Source organism: Quercus lobata, chromosome 5, assembly GCF_001633185.2.
Source record: "Quercus lobata isolate SW786 chromosome 5, ValleyOak3.0 Primary Assembly, whole genome shotgun sequence".
NCBI classification, from domain to species: domain Eukaryota; kingdom Viridiplantae; phylum Streptophyta; class Magnoliopsida; order Fagales; family Fagaceae; genus Quercus; species Quercus lobata.
The window spans coordinates 5,824,748-5,840,333 of NC_044908.1; positions in this window are offsets into that span (position 1 = coordinate 5,824,748).

Here is a 15,586-nt window from a genome sequence, read left to right on the forward strand (position 1 = left end):
TATGAACAGGTTCCTTGGCCGTGACTTTCAGGGAATGGAGGTGCAACAAGCTCTTAATCAGATGCATCCTACAATAGCCCCTGGTTCGGATGGTATGCCCCCTCTCTTTTATAAAAAATTTTGGTCTCTTTCTGGTGGTTGTGTTACACAAGCAGTTTTGGATTTTCTGAATCATGGGATAACTCCACCAAATTTTAATGACACCCATATTGTTCTTATTCCTAAAGTTAAGAATCCTCGTAAAATTACTAAGTATAGGCCTGTAAGTCTTTGTAATGTTATTTATAAACTTGCCTCAAAGACTGTAGCTAATAGGCTTAAAACTGTTTTGTCTAGCATTGTTAGTGAAAACCAGAGTGCTTTCACAAAGGGTCGATTCATAACTGATAACATTCTTGTAGCATATGAGACTATGCACCATATTAGTCATAAAAGAACTGGGAAAGTTGGGGAGATGGCGTTGAAACTTGATATGAGTAAGGCGTATGATAGGGTGGAGTGGGCTTGTTTGAAGGGTATTATGGAAAAGCTTGGCATTCATAGACGAATGGTGGAGATTATAATGAGATGTGTCAGCACTGTTACTTATTCTGTTCGGATTAATGGGCTACCTAAAGGGCGTATTATTCCTTCTAGGGGTTTACGTCAAGGGGACCCCACTACAAAAAAACTGGCCTAAAGCTGCGTTTGAAAAACACAGCTTTAGACCCCAAAAACGCGGCTATAGGCTTTTAGCCGCGTTTCCTATGGCCGCGTTAATAAACGCGGCCTAAAGTCCACAGCTTAAAGCCTATAGCCGCGTTTTTTGGAAACGCGGCTAAAACCATACCTATAGCCGCGTTTTTAAAAACGCAGCAGTAGACCCCAACCTATAACTGCGTTTATTAGAAACGCGGCTCCAGGACAGCTTTGAGCTGCGGTTATAAACGCAGCTATAGGTTGTTTCAAGTAGCTGAATAAGAGTCTATAGCTGCGTTTTGAACGCGGCTATAGGCCCAGTTTGAGCTGCGTTCAAAACGCAGCTATAGATCTTTTCCCCTGCTTTCTCAACTTCCTGCTATACACACAACTTCCTGCTATTCACACAACTCCCTTCTTTCACAACACATCCCAAGAATCACAAGTTCTATAAGAACTCCCTGCTTTCACAACTTACTACATCCCAATATCACAAGTGACCAAAATATGCAAGTTCTAGAAAAAAAGTTTGATAAAGACCCCAAGATCACTTGATTTTAGCCAAGTGATAACTCATAATACCAAGTGATAACTCATAAAACAAATTAATCATTAATTTAAAAACAAATGTCAATTTGATCACTGCACAAGAATTATGAAGACAAGAACCAACTTTAGGTTACACTAAACAAAATAATAAAGATTTGCTTATGATAAAATATTTAAAAAGCTTTTAGAGGATATCTTATAATAAAAAGATAAGAGCAAATTAAAACACAATAACATAGATGGAGGAGAGCTGGAGGGAAACTATTCTTTTAAAATTCGACTCTAAAAAACCAGCCCAAAAATTGCTATCGTTATGCTGATAAAACTTCTCTGGAATTCCAATGGAAAGTCCTACTTAATAAAGGTATAAAATGACAAAATAACAAGGGCAGAAATTCTTCATCATACTATATGACAAATAGTGAATAAAAACGTTAGCGAGTACAGAACAAAAAGGACACTTGGACAAATTGTTAGCAACATGAAGAAAGCATCAATAGAAGTATACACAATTAGAAATGAGAGGTGTCCACCTATGGCATTCAGATCTGGATGGTTTTAATATAGCATTCTTTCAATGCTGTTGGAGCATTTTGAAAAATGACATTATGGAAAGAGCAACAAGAAATAATTCCAGAGCTGGAGGCACAGGAGAATAATTGGAACTCAATCCCAAGACACCTTTAAAATAATTATTAAGAAAAATGTTATCATACAAAAGGGATATAAAGAATACAGACCTCTTTGAAAAATGGCTTTGAGTGATTACATAATAATCAAAAAAACATTTGAACTGTTGAGGGATCCTGAACAACTGGCCTACAAGAAATTGGAACATGTACTCCACAAGGCAACAATAGTTTTAACTAAAAAGTACCAAAATAGAAAAACCATAAACGGCTAATGAGTTATATCATGATCATTTGCCTCAATAACAGTTAAATGCACCAGTACTAATCTCATCTAAACTTTCATCAAACAATGTCCCATAAAATCAAATGATAAAAATTCAAGGATATTGTAAGAGATAGTACCTGCAACTTGCTTCCAACTTTTTTTTTTTTTTTTTTGGGAGATTTGGGGGGTGGTGGGGTGGAGTGATCAACAAAAAAAAAAATTGATATTCAATCAAATAAAACTTTTTAAAGAAAAAAAATACAAAGATAACATTCTAATATAAAAATCAGTGTATTACCATCACTTTAAGTTGGTGCAATGAAGTTAGAGATATCTAAAAAACCTGAAAAAGTGACTAATCCTTTATAGAAAAAGCTATCTTACGTTGAAGCATAGAAGGCAAACCAGAATTGGGCTGACAATTGATGAACCAAGATGACATATTTGTAATCAAAACATTGACCAAGAATCATTATCTATTATGGAAAAAAGAAGAAAAATTTATACTAAAACCCGATCAGAAATTAAACCCGTGACCCTAATTAAACAGAAACACAAGCTGCTTATTCAAATAGAAAGATAACAAGAAGAGGCGTTCAGAGTCAAATGGAACTCTGCCTGTGTGATATTCTTAGTATACTAATCATTATACACAGCTGGTACCAAGCCCCAAAAAAAGTGGTTGGTACAGTAAATTGATAGCTCCTATAAAACTAGTAACAATGCATGAATGAGAATCCTTGCACAAATGAGAGTGATTTAACTCAAGAGCGTATAACCTTCAATTCAATAAAATGATAGGAAAAGATAAATATAGTCAACCATGAATAGTTGGGATTAATACTTGGTCAAGTTGAGTTGAACTGAAACTGTAATAAAATGACTTCCATCAAGTGGTATAAGCAGAATATCAAGACTATAAGCAAGTAAGCAACCAAAATTCATCTTCATTATTATTTTCAGTAATATTAAGAACAACCTTGTCAAAGTAAAGCCCAGCCATCACCTCAACACATTCATTTTACAAACTAGCTACAACAGAAAATAGAGGATATTAAGTGCCCAATTCTAGAAGAAAAATTATCACATAACAGATAATAGGACAGAATTTGTTCTTTTTGGAAATTCAAGCATTCCTACACTCAAAAAGCTGTTTTTGTACATAGGCTATTAGGAATTTTGGATGTTGAACAGAAATAATGATTGCCCTTAACTTTATGTGCCTTAATTAAGTTAAAAAATTTTGTCTTCCAAGAGCCAATATAAATATATATTGCCAGCCAATGTGTGATTAAAATTCATATGATTTAATCTATTATCTATATCATGTTGCTTCAAGAAAAAAAAAAAAAATCTATGACATGTGATAAATTTGACTTGTCACAACCTACGACTTGAGACCATGAATCTTACAGACTGGTCTACAAAGTCAAGAATCAATATAAAATTGTCATCAATTCCATTTGAAAAGTATAGGAATCTTTTGTTTTTATTATCGACTTGTGTAATTTTATAGAAGCATTACAAAACCACATAGAAGCATTTCATCAAACACATAATTTGCATTACAAAACCACGAACGAAAATAGAAATAGAAAATAAAGAGAAACTCAAAACAAATCATTGAAAATACTATGAAACAAAACCCACAAACGAATCAAACGAATCCCAGAAAAAACCCACACACAAATCAAAGGAAACCCAAACAAACCCACAAAAAAAAAAGACAAAATGAAACCCACAGAAAACCCCCAAAGCCTTTATGATTTAGATTTAGTAGAAATAAAGAAATAGAGAGGATAAAGAGGAAAAAAAGAGTTCAGAGAGACAAACCTTGCTGCGACAAAGCGAGAAAGAAGCACTGACTACTGAGAACAGAGGAAGAGAGTGCGTGTCCTGTACTGAGAACAACAACAACAACAACAAAAAATTAAAATAGAGCATGTGAATTAAATAAGATTAACAATAACAATAACAAAAAATTAAATATGTATATAAAAGAGACCCAAAAACTCAGAAAGAGGAAACCTTAACTTACCGACGATCCCTTCAAGATTTGGGAGGAATGGATATCGATCAGAGCACGGCGATGTCGAGCTACGTGGCACAGAGGACGGCGGCGAGATTAGGGATCGAGAGCTAGAGAGCAAGCTGAGATGAGAGGTTTTTTTCAGAAAACTTAGGTGTATGTTTGTATTCAGCTTTTTCTGCTTTGCGTTTTCTGTTTTGCGTTTTTGTCCTTTTTTTTTTTTTTTTTTTTGGTTTTCACGCGTGTTGGAGTTTTGCGGTTACTGTTCAATGAACAGTAACCGCAAATGTTGACTTTGCGGTTACTTTCTGCAGTGAACAGTGCATATATGCACTGTTCACGGACCCACAAATTTCATTTTTTATCAATTTTTTCATTAAAAATGGGTCCCACAGCACTATTCACACATTTAAAAATTATTTTGCTACAGTGTTTTCAGTTTTCAGTTTTCAGTTTCAGCAAAATAAGTTCTATCCAAACACACCCTAGGTTTTTTTTTTTCATTGTTGTGTTGAACTGAGGGGGTTTTTTCCTAAAAAAATTCTAAAACAAACCCAGAGCTGCGTTTTAGAAAACGCAGCTCTGTACGCGTTGAAGCTGCGTTTAATGAAACGCAGCTTTGAATGACTGAACTGAGCTGCGTTTTATAAACGCCGCTTCAATTCACGTTTGAGCTGCGTTTTATAAAACGCAGCTCAGTTCAGTCGTTTAAGCTGCGTTTTATAAACGCAGCTTTGGGCAATCTTGGAAAAAAATAAAATAAAATAAGCGAATGGGTCTGAAGCCGCGTTTTTAAAAACGCAGCTTCAGCCTTACCCCCAAAAACGCAGCTTGAAGAGCTTAAAACGCGGCGTAAGGGCTGGTCTATAGTCGGGTTTAGGAAACACGGCTCAAAGTCTCTTTTTTAGCCGCGTTTTACAAAAACGCGGCTAAAAAACGCGGCCTAAAGTCGCGTTTTTTGTAGTGCCCTCTTTCTCCTTACTTATTTTTACTTTGTGCTGAGGGCTTATCTAGTTTGCTTAGACAGCAAGTGGAGAGAGGCAGTATCAAAGGAGTAGCTGTCGGCCGCGGTGCTCCTCGTATTTCTCACTTATTTTTTGCAGATGATAGCCTGATTTTTTGCCAAGCTACCTTGGAGGAGTGCCAAGTTTTGCAGCAAGTCTTTTTCGTTTATGAATCAGTGTTTGGGCAACAACTGAATAGGAGTAAAACCTCTTTGTTTTTTAGCAGAAATACTCCAAGACCGATTCAGGAGGAGATACAAAGGAGGTTTGGGGCTCCAGTGATCCGGCAACATGAAAAATATTTGGGGTTACCTTCTTTGGTGGGTCGATCTAAGAGGAATACCTTCAATGATCTTAAGGAGAAGTTGGGGAATAAATTATCTAGCTGGAAGGAGAAGCTTCTGTCAAGTGCAGGCAAAGAAATCTTGATTAAATCAGTAGCCCAAGCTATTCTGGCCTATACTATGAGCTGTTTTAAGCTTCCTGATGCTCTGTGTGATGACCTTGCAGGCATGGTGAGGCGATTTTGGTAGGGGCAACAGGAAAACCATAATAAATTGGCATGGCTGAGTTGGGACAAGATGTGTGCACCAAAAGAGGAAGGAGGTATGGGTTTTCGAGATTTGAAAGCTTTTAACATTGCTTTGCTAGCTAAATAGGGGTGGCGGCTTCAGAATTGTCCAAATTCATTATTTCACCGAGTGTATAAAGCTAAGTATTTTCCGAATGGTGATTTTTTAAATGCATCGTTGGGGAGGCATCCATCATATCCTTGGCGTAGTATTATGGAAGCTCAAAAGGTTGTTCAATTAGGATGTCGCTGGCAGATTGGTAATGGAGCTTCGGTTAGCTTGTGGAGAGATAAGTGGTTGCCCTCTCCGCCATCACACAAGCCTGCAACTGTGCCTCATTTCTTCCCTGATGATGCCTTAGTTTCTGCCCTGATTTACCCAGAGACAGCAACTCGGAAGTCAGATATAATCCATGAGGTTTTTCTGCCTTTCGATGCTGAAGCTATTCTTTCTATTCCGCTTAGTTTATCGCTGCCTGCTGATAGGTTGATTTGGACCTACACTCCTTCAGGCCGGTTCACTGTGAGTAGTGCTTACCGTGTAGCTTGCCAAGCTCGATGTGATACTCATCAAGGAGAAAGCTCGACCTCACAGCCCATGGTGTCCTTTTGGCGGTGTATTTGGAAGTTGCCGCTACCCAACAAAATCAAAGCTTTTGCATGGCGTGCTTGTAGGAATATCCTGCCCACGAAAGCCAATTTGTTCTCGCGAAAAATAACCCACGATGATGTTTGTGATGAGTGTGGAACTGCTGTGGAGTCCACGGCTCATGTGCTTTGGCATTGTTCTAAAGCTAAGGAGGTGTGGACAACTGCGAATATTGATCTTGGTTCAGACGTTGGAGAGGTGAGGGATTTTATTGATCTGGTTTGGTATGCTCTGAATGTGAAACAGTGGTCGGTTCAGGAGTTGGCTCGGTTATTTTCTGTGGCTTGGGGCATTTGGTCCAATAGAAATGAGATTCAGGTAGGGGGGCCTCGCAAATCGACTTCTGGTATTGCTGGCTGGACATTGGAGTTTTTGGAGGAGTTTCAAGTGGCAAATCATTGTATTAAGATCAAGAATCCTGAGGTCGCCGTTGGATGGGTTCTTCCTCAGCAACCGTGGCTCAAAGTCAATGTTGACGGTGCAGTTTTTGAGAGACAACGAGCGGCGGGTGTTGGTGTTGTTATTAGAGATCATCTCGGGTTGGTGCGTGCTGCACTGAGCATGAAGATCCACGCTCCTTTAGGCTCTTTGGAGATTGAAGCCAAGGCGATGGAGGAAGGTATGCGTTTTGCTTGGGATCATGGTTTCAGTTCAGCTATCTTTGAAGGTGATTCCATGGTGGTTTATAACTCCCTGACTGGTTCAATCACTTCTCCTGCCAGTATCTGCAATCTGATATCTGGCTCTGTATATCGAGCTACTCAGTTCAGAGAATGTTCATTTTCTGTTGTGCCAAGGTGTGGTAATAAAGTAGCGCATGGGTTAGCCCAGCATGCAAAGTCTTTATCTGAGTCTGTCGTTTGGTTAGAATCTTGTCCTTCTTTTGTGGAGCATTTAGTGACTTCTGATGTAATGTTTTCTTCTTCTTATTAAAATTGTCGTAGTTCACATCAAAAATATATATATATATATATATATATTTGAACAATTGCTAACTTTACTATTTTTTTTTTCAATTGCGTACTAACAACTCCCTCAAAAAAAAGTTACATGCTAACATAAATAATACAATAAATGTCTAATTGTTGTTTAGTTTTAGGTTGTACTGATTTGTGATCAAGGTGTGCAAGATTTCAGCTAATGTATGCAAAAATATTTTTAAGCATAAAATAAACTAATAAAAAAATATTTATATATATATATATATTGAATCTCGCTTGACTGAGATTCCTACTATAACCTCAAAGACTTTGATGCATAAATAATTGAAATGCATAGAAATTCGCAATTACAACTGAAAGTTTTTAACAAGGAATTCTGCCAATTCGACAAATATTGTCATAAAAGGAAAGTGGGGACCTTGCAGAGGTTGCATAGAGTTTAGGCTAACTATTGTAACCATTCCTTTTATAGTTCATTTTCCATGAGACTATCAGTGTCCTTATAGTTGGTTTTCCATTGGATTTTTTTTTTTTTTTTTTCTCACTATGTAAATAAACCATTATTTCAATATATATAAAGGGTCTGGTTAGCTAGTACCGTCAGAAAATTTGTTAATGGCACAAGTAAAGAGTACTATACTTTCCGAAAAGGGTAATAAACTTGCCAATAAGCCAGACTCATCCAAAAGGAATGTGAAAGTTTGAATAGTTTCACACGCAATAAAAATTTAACTAGATTAGACGCTTAGAATGGAATCTATGGGTTATTCTCAAACCTAACAGCGGTTTTAAATAGATGGATTAGGCTTTGTCTAATCTGATTAAAGGTGGAACAAGGCTGCAAAAGCGAGAGAGAGAATACATGTTAACCCAATTGGTGCTTAGCATTGCTTGAATTTTGTCTTAAAGATTTGGATAATGTTCGTATTTTTGTATCGAATAACTGTTTGCACTATGAAGTGAACATATATTTATTTTTCTGAAGTGTACACAAAACCTCATTCTCTCCTGCTGCTGATTTCGTGCAAAATACAAATGTAATGATTGTGTTGTGACAACAAAGATGGAGACTGTGTCAAGACTCAAGACCCTTGTGACCTAATAGCATTATCCCACTCTTTCAAGAGTAAAGTTATAAGCATAACATTTTTACAATAACTTTATAACAGCCTAGGTGGTTAGCTTTTAAGAGCACCTCCAATAGGCTCTCTAAAGCCTTAGGACACGTTTGGTAGACTGTAATAGGCACTGTAATGTAATAGTTATTTCTATGGTTTAGCTATTCAATAGTTTGGTTATGTTTTTATTACAGAGAATAGTTATTCCTTATGAATAGTTATTCTTTAAAATGAAGAATAACTATTCCTCTCTAAAAGGGTTGTAATAGCTATTCCTTAGCAGATGTAATAATTTCCAACACTAATATATTTCCAAATAAATAAACTTTCCATATCCACCTAACAATTATGGAAATAAAAAATAATTAAAAAATAACTCATCTCTCTACAATTTAAAATATATTATTTTCTAGGAAATATAATTGTATGAATGAGATATTTCCTAAAATAGATCGTAAGTTTTATTCTAATATTACAACTCACAACCAAACTAATGAATAAGTTTAGTTATTCCATTACAATATATTTGATTCCTGGTAATAAAGATTATCATTCATGTTGTAATCCACATTTAGTGTACCAAACATACCCTTATTTGCAGAGCAAAAACAGAAAAATCATGCTCCAACCTCTCTAAATCACTGTTCAAGAGCAAAAAATTGTTTGCTAATAAACAATGGCTAGCTCTCTTAGTCTGATGACCTACTGTTCATTAGCAAAAGAATTAATAGGAATAAAAAATTCAACACACCCATTAAAATATTCAATTTTACTCAACAATCACAATGGCTACAACTCAACCATTCCAAATCTTTTTTCTCTCAAACATCTCTAAACTCAATCACAATCAAAATACAAACTCAAATCACAATCTTAAAACTAATCAAATCATAACAAAAAAATGAAAAAAAAAAAAATATATATATATATATATATATCTGACCCATCTGAGTCGCTGTGACCCATCCACACTTACTTTAATGCAAATTGGATTACTTTATACTATAAGAGTATGACATGCATGAATGTTGGACTCGTGAACCTCTCAGGCTCTCACTCGCTCAGGTCATTGTATCTCTTTCTCTTAGGTTACAGCTGCACATTCCTTTTTATATTCGAGTATTCAAACTTCAAAGTAAGTCACGAAACACGGTCTACAAATGATTAATTTAAGTTCATCATTTTCTTTTGCTCAGCCCTCACATGATCGTGAAATCAACCATGTGTTCCAAGTTCTCTTCTTTAATTTTTTTCTAAGATGAAATTCCGAGTTTCTTAGGTGATCGTCCATCTGCCTTGGGCAGCCTGCATAAGCTAGGCCAACCTGCATGGGTTGACATTGCAGACAGGACTTCCAGTGTAGATTATAATTTTCTTCGACTCATACATTAATACAAGCATAGTTTTCAATATAGTTTACAATAAAAATAAATAAATAAATAAATAAAAACTAACATTCGGACTGGATATATATGACATAAAATACGTTTCATTTAGCTCAACCTATAAATAAATAAAACATTTTTAAAATGCCACTTAGAAGATGTAAATGGGAGTTCAATTGGTAAAGTCTCTAATAGTTGAATAAGAAATCTGAAATTTAATCTTAGCCTATACTAAAAATTGATTGGTGTATTGGTTTGATAATAAATTGAAACCAGTGACAAAGCCAAAAATTTAGGTCGGAGGGACAAGATTGAAAGTAAAAAATTAATTTAAAAAAATTTAAACATGAATATTAAGAGTATATAATATACCTATTAATATTTGTGGGAGGGTTTCATAGTCTCAGCCCCCAATTAGTAGGTATTGTCCTCTTTAGACTCGATTTGTTCGTGGCCTTCACGGTTTTGCTCAATCCCACATCGGGGAGAGACGCCTTCCACATGTGCCTTATAAGCTTGAGCCCAAGACACATGTGTACCACTACTACACACCACGAACAAATCGAGCTTAGAGCGAACAATAGTTGCTAATGGGGGGTTGAGACTATGAAACCCTCCCACATTAAAAGGTTTCATAGTCTCAACCCCCCATTAGCAACTATTGTTCGCTTTAAGCTCGATTTGTTCGTGGTGTGTAGTAGTGGTACACATGTGTCTTGGGCTCAAGCTTATAAGACACATGTGGGAGGCATCTCGATCTCCCCGATGTGGGATTGAGCAAAATCAAGAAGGCCACGAATAAATCGAGCCTAAAGTAGACAATACTTGCTAATTGGGGGCTGAGACTATGAAACCCTCCCACAATATTTAACTGTGACTTAATGGTTTGAATGTTTTTAAAAATACAAGAAAAACTTTAAGGTAAAAACTGAAAGAGATGTGTCAAAAGAATTTTTTTATTTTATTTTTATTTTTTATGGGAGGCGTGTTTTATACTATATTATATATACTTTTTTTTTTTTCCTAGAGTTCTATTAGTATTAGGCTGTTGTGATTCCTATTCCGTATAGGCGTATAGCATTAGTAGTAGGTTGTTTTTGTTTTTAAATCATTAAGCCATCCATTTTTGGAAACATTTTTTCAAAAATTGAAAAAACTGTCAATACTTTTTCAATTTCTAACATTAGCAAAATCCTAGAATTATAGTAGTTTTAGAGTTCTTATTAGTGCCTGTTTGTTCCAGCTTTCCCAACCCAAAAAGCACTTTTTGAAACCATAAATCTAATATGAGCATAAACTGGGTTAGGAGTTGGCGTAAAAGGTGGGTTTTACGCCAACCAATCCTGACCTGTCACATTTTTTTTTTTTTTTTTTTTTTTTTTTTTTTTTTTTTTCAGCCAAAACAATAAGCCTTAAGCCTCTCTGCCTCTCTTTCTCTTCTCTCCTCACCTGATCTCTCCATCTTTGAATCAAACCCACAACCTCCATGGCAGGAGCTTCAAAGCTCAACACAGGCCACCATCACCACTGCCTTAAGCCTAGCTCTCTCCCTCTCTTTCTCTTCTCTCCTCACCCGATCTCTCCATCTCTGAATCAAACCCAAGACCTCCATGGCTGGAGCTTCAAAGCTCAACACAAGCCACCAACACCACTACCATGGTTGAAACTCCAAGGTTCAACAACCATTCGTCCCACTCTTTTTTTATTTATTGTTAAAAAAGTTTTCTTTTCAAGAATAACTTCAACAACAACAAAATATAAGGAGAGAGCACCAATTTCACTGTCAATCTAGTAGGTGATTTTCTGATTACTAAAAAATTTTGATTTGGTTTGTTATGTTGATTTGATTATTATAAAATAATTGTATCTATTTATATTTTAAATAAAGGCTATCGAGAATTTGAGGTTGAGAAAGAAAGCAGTGATAGTATCACTAAATCTGAATCTGACGAATCCTCAGGTGGTGTTGGAGAAAAGGGGCTCCACCTCGGAGTCAGACTGTTCAGTGGGGCTGGATTGCTTGCTGAGTATAGTCAAGGCTCTGGGGATGGGATCGTGTCTTTCCGGGGAGGGCGCTGGCTCGCAATGGTGGCTATTGGTTGAGCTTTGAAGCTCCGACCACGGTAGTAGTGATGGTGGCTTGTGTTGAGCTTCGAAGCTCCAGCCATAAAGGTTGTGGGTTTGATTCAAAGATGGTGAAAGATCAAGTGAGGAGAGAAGAGAAAGAGAGGGAGAGAGGCTTAAGGCTTAACGTTTTTGCTGGAAAAAAAAAAAAATGGTGACGTGGTGGGTCAGGATTGGCTGACGTAAGACACACCTTTTATGCCAGCTCCTGACCCAATTTATTCACTTTCAAGAAATGTGTCGTGCTATCATGTGTGGACAAAGAAGGTTCTTCAAAGCTCAAAGATTGCATTTGTAGAGTATTCAAAATGGGTAAAGTGAGATGACTATTAGTGGGGTAGGCGGTGGGACATTGGAATGTGCATTGTGCCATCATGTGGGGTAGCGGTAGGTGGTGGAACTTAATATCCCATTATATTTATTAATTTACAAGAATACTCGAATTCATATTTCATTTTTCTCAATTACCAGTCTAATTACTTTATGATTTTCTTTAATACTTTATTTAAGATTTAAAAAAATAAATTAAATTCATTATTTTATATAATAGTTGTAAGGACTAGAATTGGATCAGACCCAATACAGGATTGGGTTTAAGCCCAAGAAGCCCAAACAATAAATTTATAGAACGTGGATGAAAGAATTAGACCTACTCCAGAAGAAAAATGATAAAATTTGCTAATTTAAGGCTACTAAACACAAGTAAAATAAGAAAATCTGTCCTCGGAATGGCATGAGGAGTTTATATTATATTGTCTTGTTTTTCAATAGTTTTACAAGAGTTCACAGTCTTATCAAAAAAGGGTTTTTTTTTTTTTTTTTTTTTTTTTTTTTTTTTTTTTTTTTAATTCTCATCCTCCTCTTTCTAGCTCTACTATATATTACAATCTTGGTATCATCCCTACCACACATGTGTAGGTTAGATTCGGAGAACTTCTTCCTGTCCCATCCAACGCCTCCCAGAACCATCAACTAGGAGTTGTAAGGCTGCTTGACCACTGCTCAGGCATCACCTCTACATTAATACGGCTAGAGAGTTGGTTTGGAGGCATTTAATGCGGAGGTAGCAGCTTTTTTAAGATATTTGTTGCCCTTCTCTTTTCTTACTCCTTGTCCAACGCTCAACCCTTAGTTGTGATGTAATTTCGAAGAAAATCCATGACGATATGGCACTCTATCTGATTTCGGACTCTTGTTGTCGAGATGGCTTTTCTCCTCGGACATTCGTTGGCTTATCTCTTATTACCCCTGCTCTTCTCTTTACTCCGTTCCTTTTATAATCTTATCTGGACATTCTCAGATGGTCTAATATCCTCAGATTGGGCCATAGGCCCAGTTAGTATGGCCTTAATAGCACCTCCTTTAGTAACTAGCCCCCACAATAGTAATAATATATATATTTCATTATCAAGTGTATAATATTGTTTTAATTTGTTCATTTTTTATTCAATTTTATATTCTGATTTCTTGGGCACTAGTCATGGCATCCAAAAATCCGCAACCTAAAATTTGACTTTTAACAAAAAAATCATTAATCGTTTTAATCCCAAATGGTATTTTCTCGATTTTTTTTAATATGTTTTATTCTTTTAACGAATTTGAATCCTAAGTGCACCTATTTTTACCATTAATTCAGTTATGATTTTGAATGTGTTGCAATAGAACATTATGATTTTTTGGATTATATATAATGGAATTCACGTCCATTTGAAAGATGTGATGTTGCAGTGCAAATACCACCCTTTTTTTATAGGTAAATGTTTCTTGCTTATGCATATATGTTTACCAAGTCAATCTTTTCTGTTATCCAAACATGGTTGTAGAAAAAACATTTTGGAGCTTTCAATTAATTGTGTCATGGTCACTAGTGACAAGTTTGAATGGTCTAAGATGGGAGAGGATTCTGCTTCATTAGATGTGAATTTTTTGTTTTTTGGAGATATTTTCTCATCTTCTTTTTCCCTTAGATCTATTATGAAGTTTAATTTCCACTTAAAATTATTTATTACTTATTTTAGGTAAGCTTTGGGTGCAAGTCCTGTGTACAAGAGGTTCCTCTGTATTGAATAAATTTTCTTTATCTTTAAACAAAGAAAAACTGTTGTGTTAACTTTAATTTGATGACTAATTTCATTAAATGATGTAGCTAGGAAAAATGGGAAAGGATCCAAATCTGAGCTGACAGATTTGGATAGCAAGTTGTGAACAGATGGCGTTAATGGTGTAGAAAAAGCGTAGGATTTTAGATTTGGAGGATAAGAAAGGGAGAAAACTTGAGGATTTGGGGGCTGCTCTCAGTGCTAGCCCCTTCCACTAGGCCAATTAGGCAATGGCCAATTAGCTTATGTTGTTTATCTGTGGTTTTTTTTTTTTTTTTTGCCAGTATGATAATTTTTGTCAAAATTTTTAGTAAAGCCAATGTTTCAAAAAGAGATTATTTTAAATGGTTATTCTTGTAAAACTTTTGGCTTTTGTTTATTATATGAAAAGCCCCGTTTCTATACATGGTATTTTGGTTTATCACTTTGTGAACTATTATGGAGTTCTGATCTAAAAAGCATGGGCACTCCAAATCGGCATATCTCCCTGCCAAACATGTTGGGACACTCCTGCATGAGGAAAGCGATATTTTTTTACGCAAAAAAAAAAAAAAAAAAGAGAAAATTCTTTGATTTCGGATACAACTTAAAATAAACATAAAATATGCCTATATATTTATTTATTAATTAATTGTTGTATCCCCATCATGCCGTGTCCTAATTTTCAAGAACAACTGTGACCATGTCTTACTTTTTTGTGTTGGTGTTTGTGTCTGTGCTCCTTAGGTTCTATTACATATGATTTATTAAAATGTGCCAGGCTTGTAGAGTTTCTAGTCATTACACACACACTCTTGCTCTTCCCCCCTCTCTCTCCTGTTTGTGTACATGCATGGACAGATTGTATTACATAGATTGGAATATTCATGTAATGTTTATCTGATTCCTTTGTTATGCATTATGTTTGAATTTTCAAACTTGATTTGCTATTACTACTGAATGTGTGGACATTGGTACATAACAAAACAAAAGAGTACCCAAAATCTGAGAACCTATTCCCGAATTTCATTTTTTTGCTGTCAAGTGCTATTCTGACTGATCACTGTTAATGGTAACAGTGATCAAATTCTTTGATCATAAGATGGACAAAGATGTAATATTTCATGCTTTTTTGATTGTTTAAATTCTAAAGTGCAAAGACAGTGATCGTCGATTGACTGTCCACATTATAGAAGTAGACCATATTAGGACAAGCAGGCAGTTGGTGGACAAGAATTTATACCTGAAAAGTCAATGGGTTTGGAATTGAATAACACTAAATCAGAAGATTTAGTCCAAATCTTTTGTGAATAACACTAAAGTCAATGCTTTTGTTTTGTGATTGCTATGAATAATTTTTACTGCTGTGCTTGGACTAGGAAGCGAAGCAACACAAATTTATTTGGAAAACCATTGTTCCAGAGTCCTTAACCAATAGCCCCAATAATGATTTAGAAGTAAGTGAGAACATACAGATTTTGGAAAATTAAGATCAGTAGTTTGTCAACTTCCATTTGTTAGTCTAAGTCAATAACTAGTTTGTTAACTAACTTAGCTCACTTT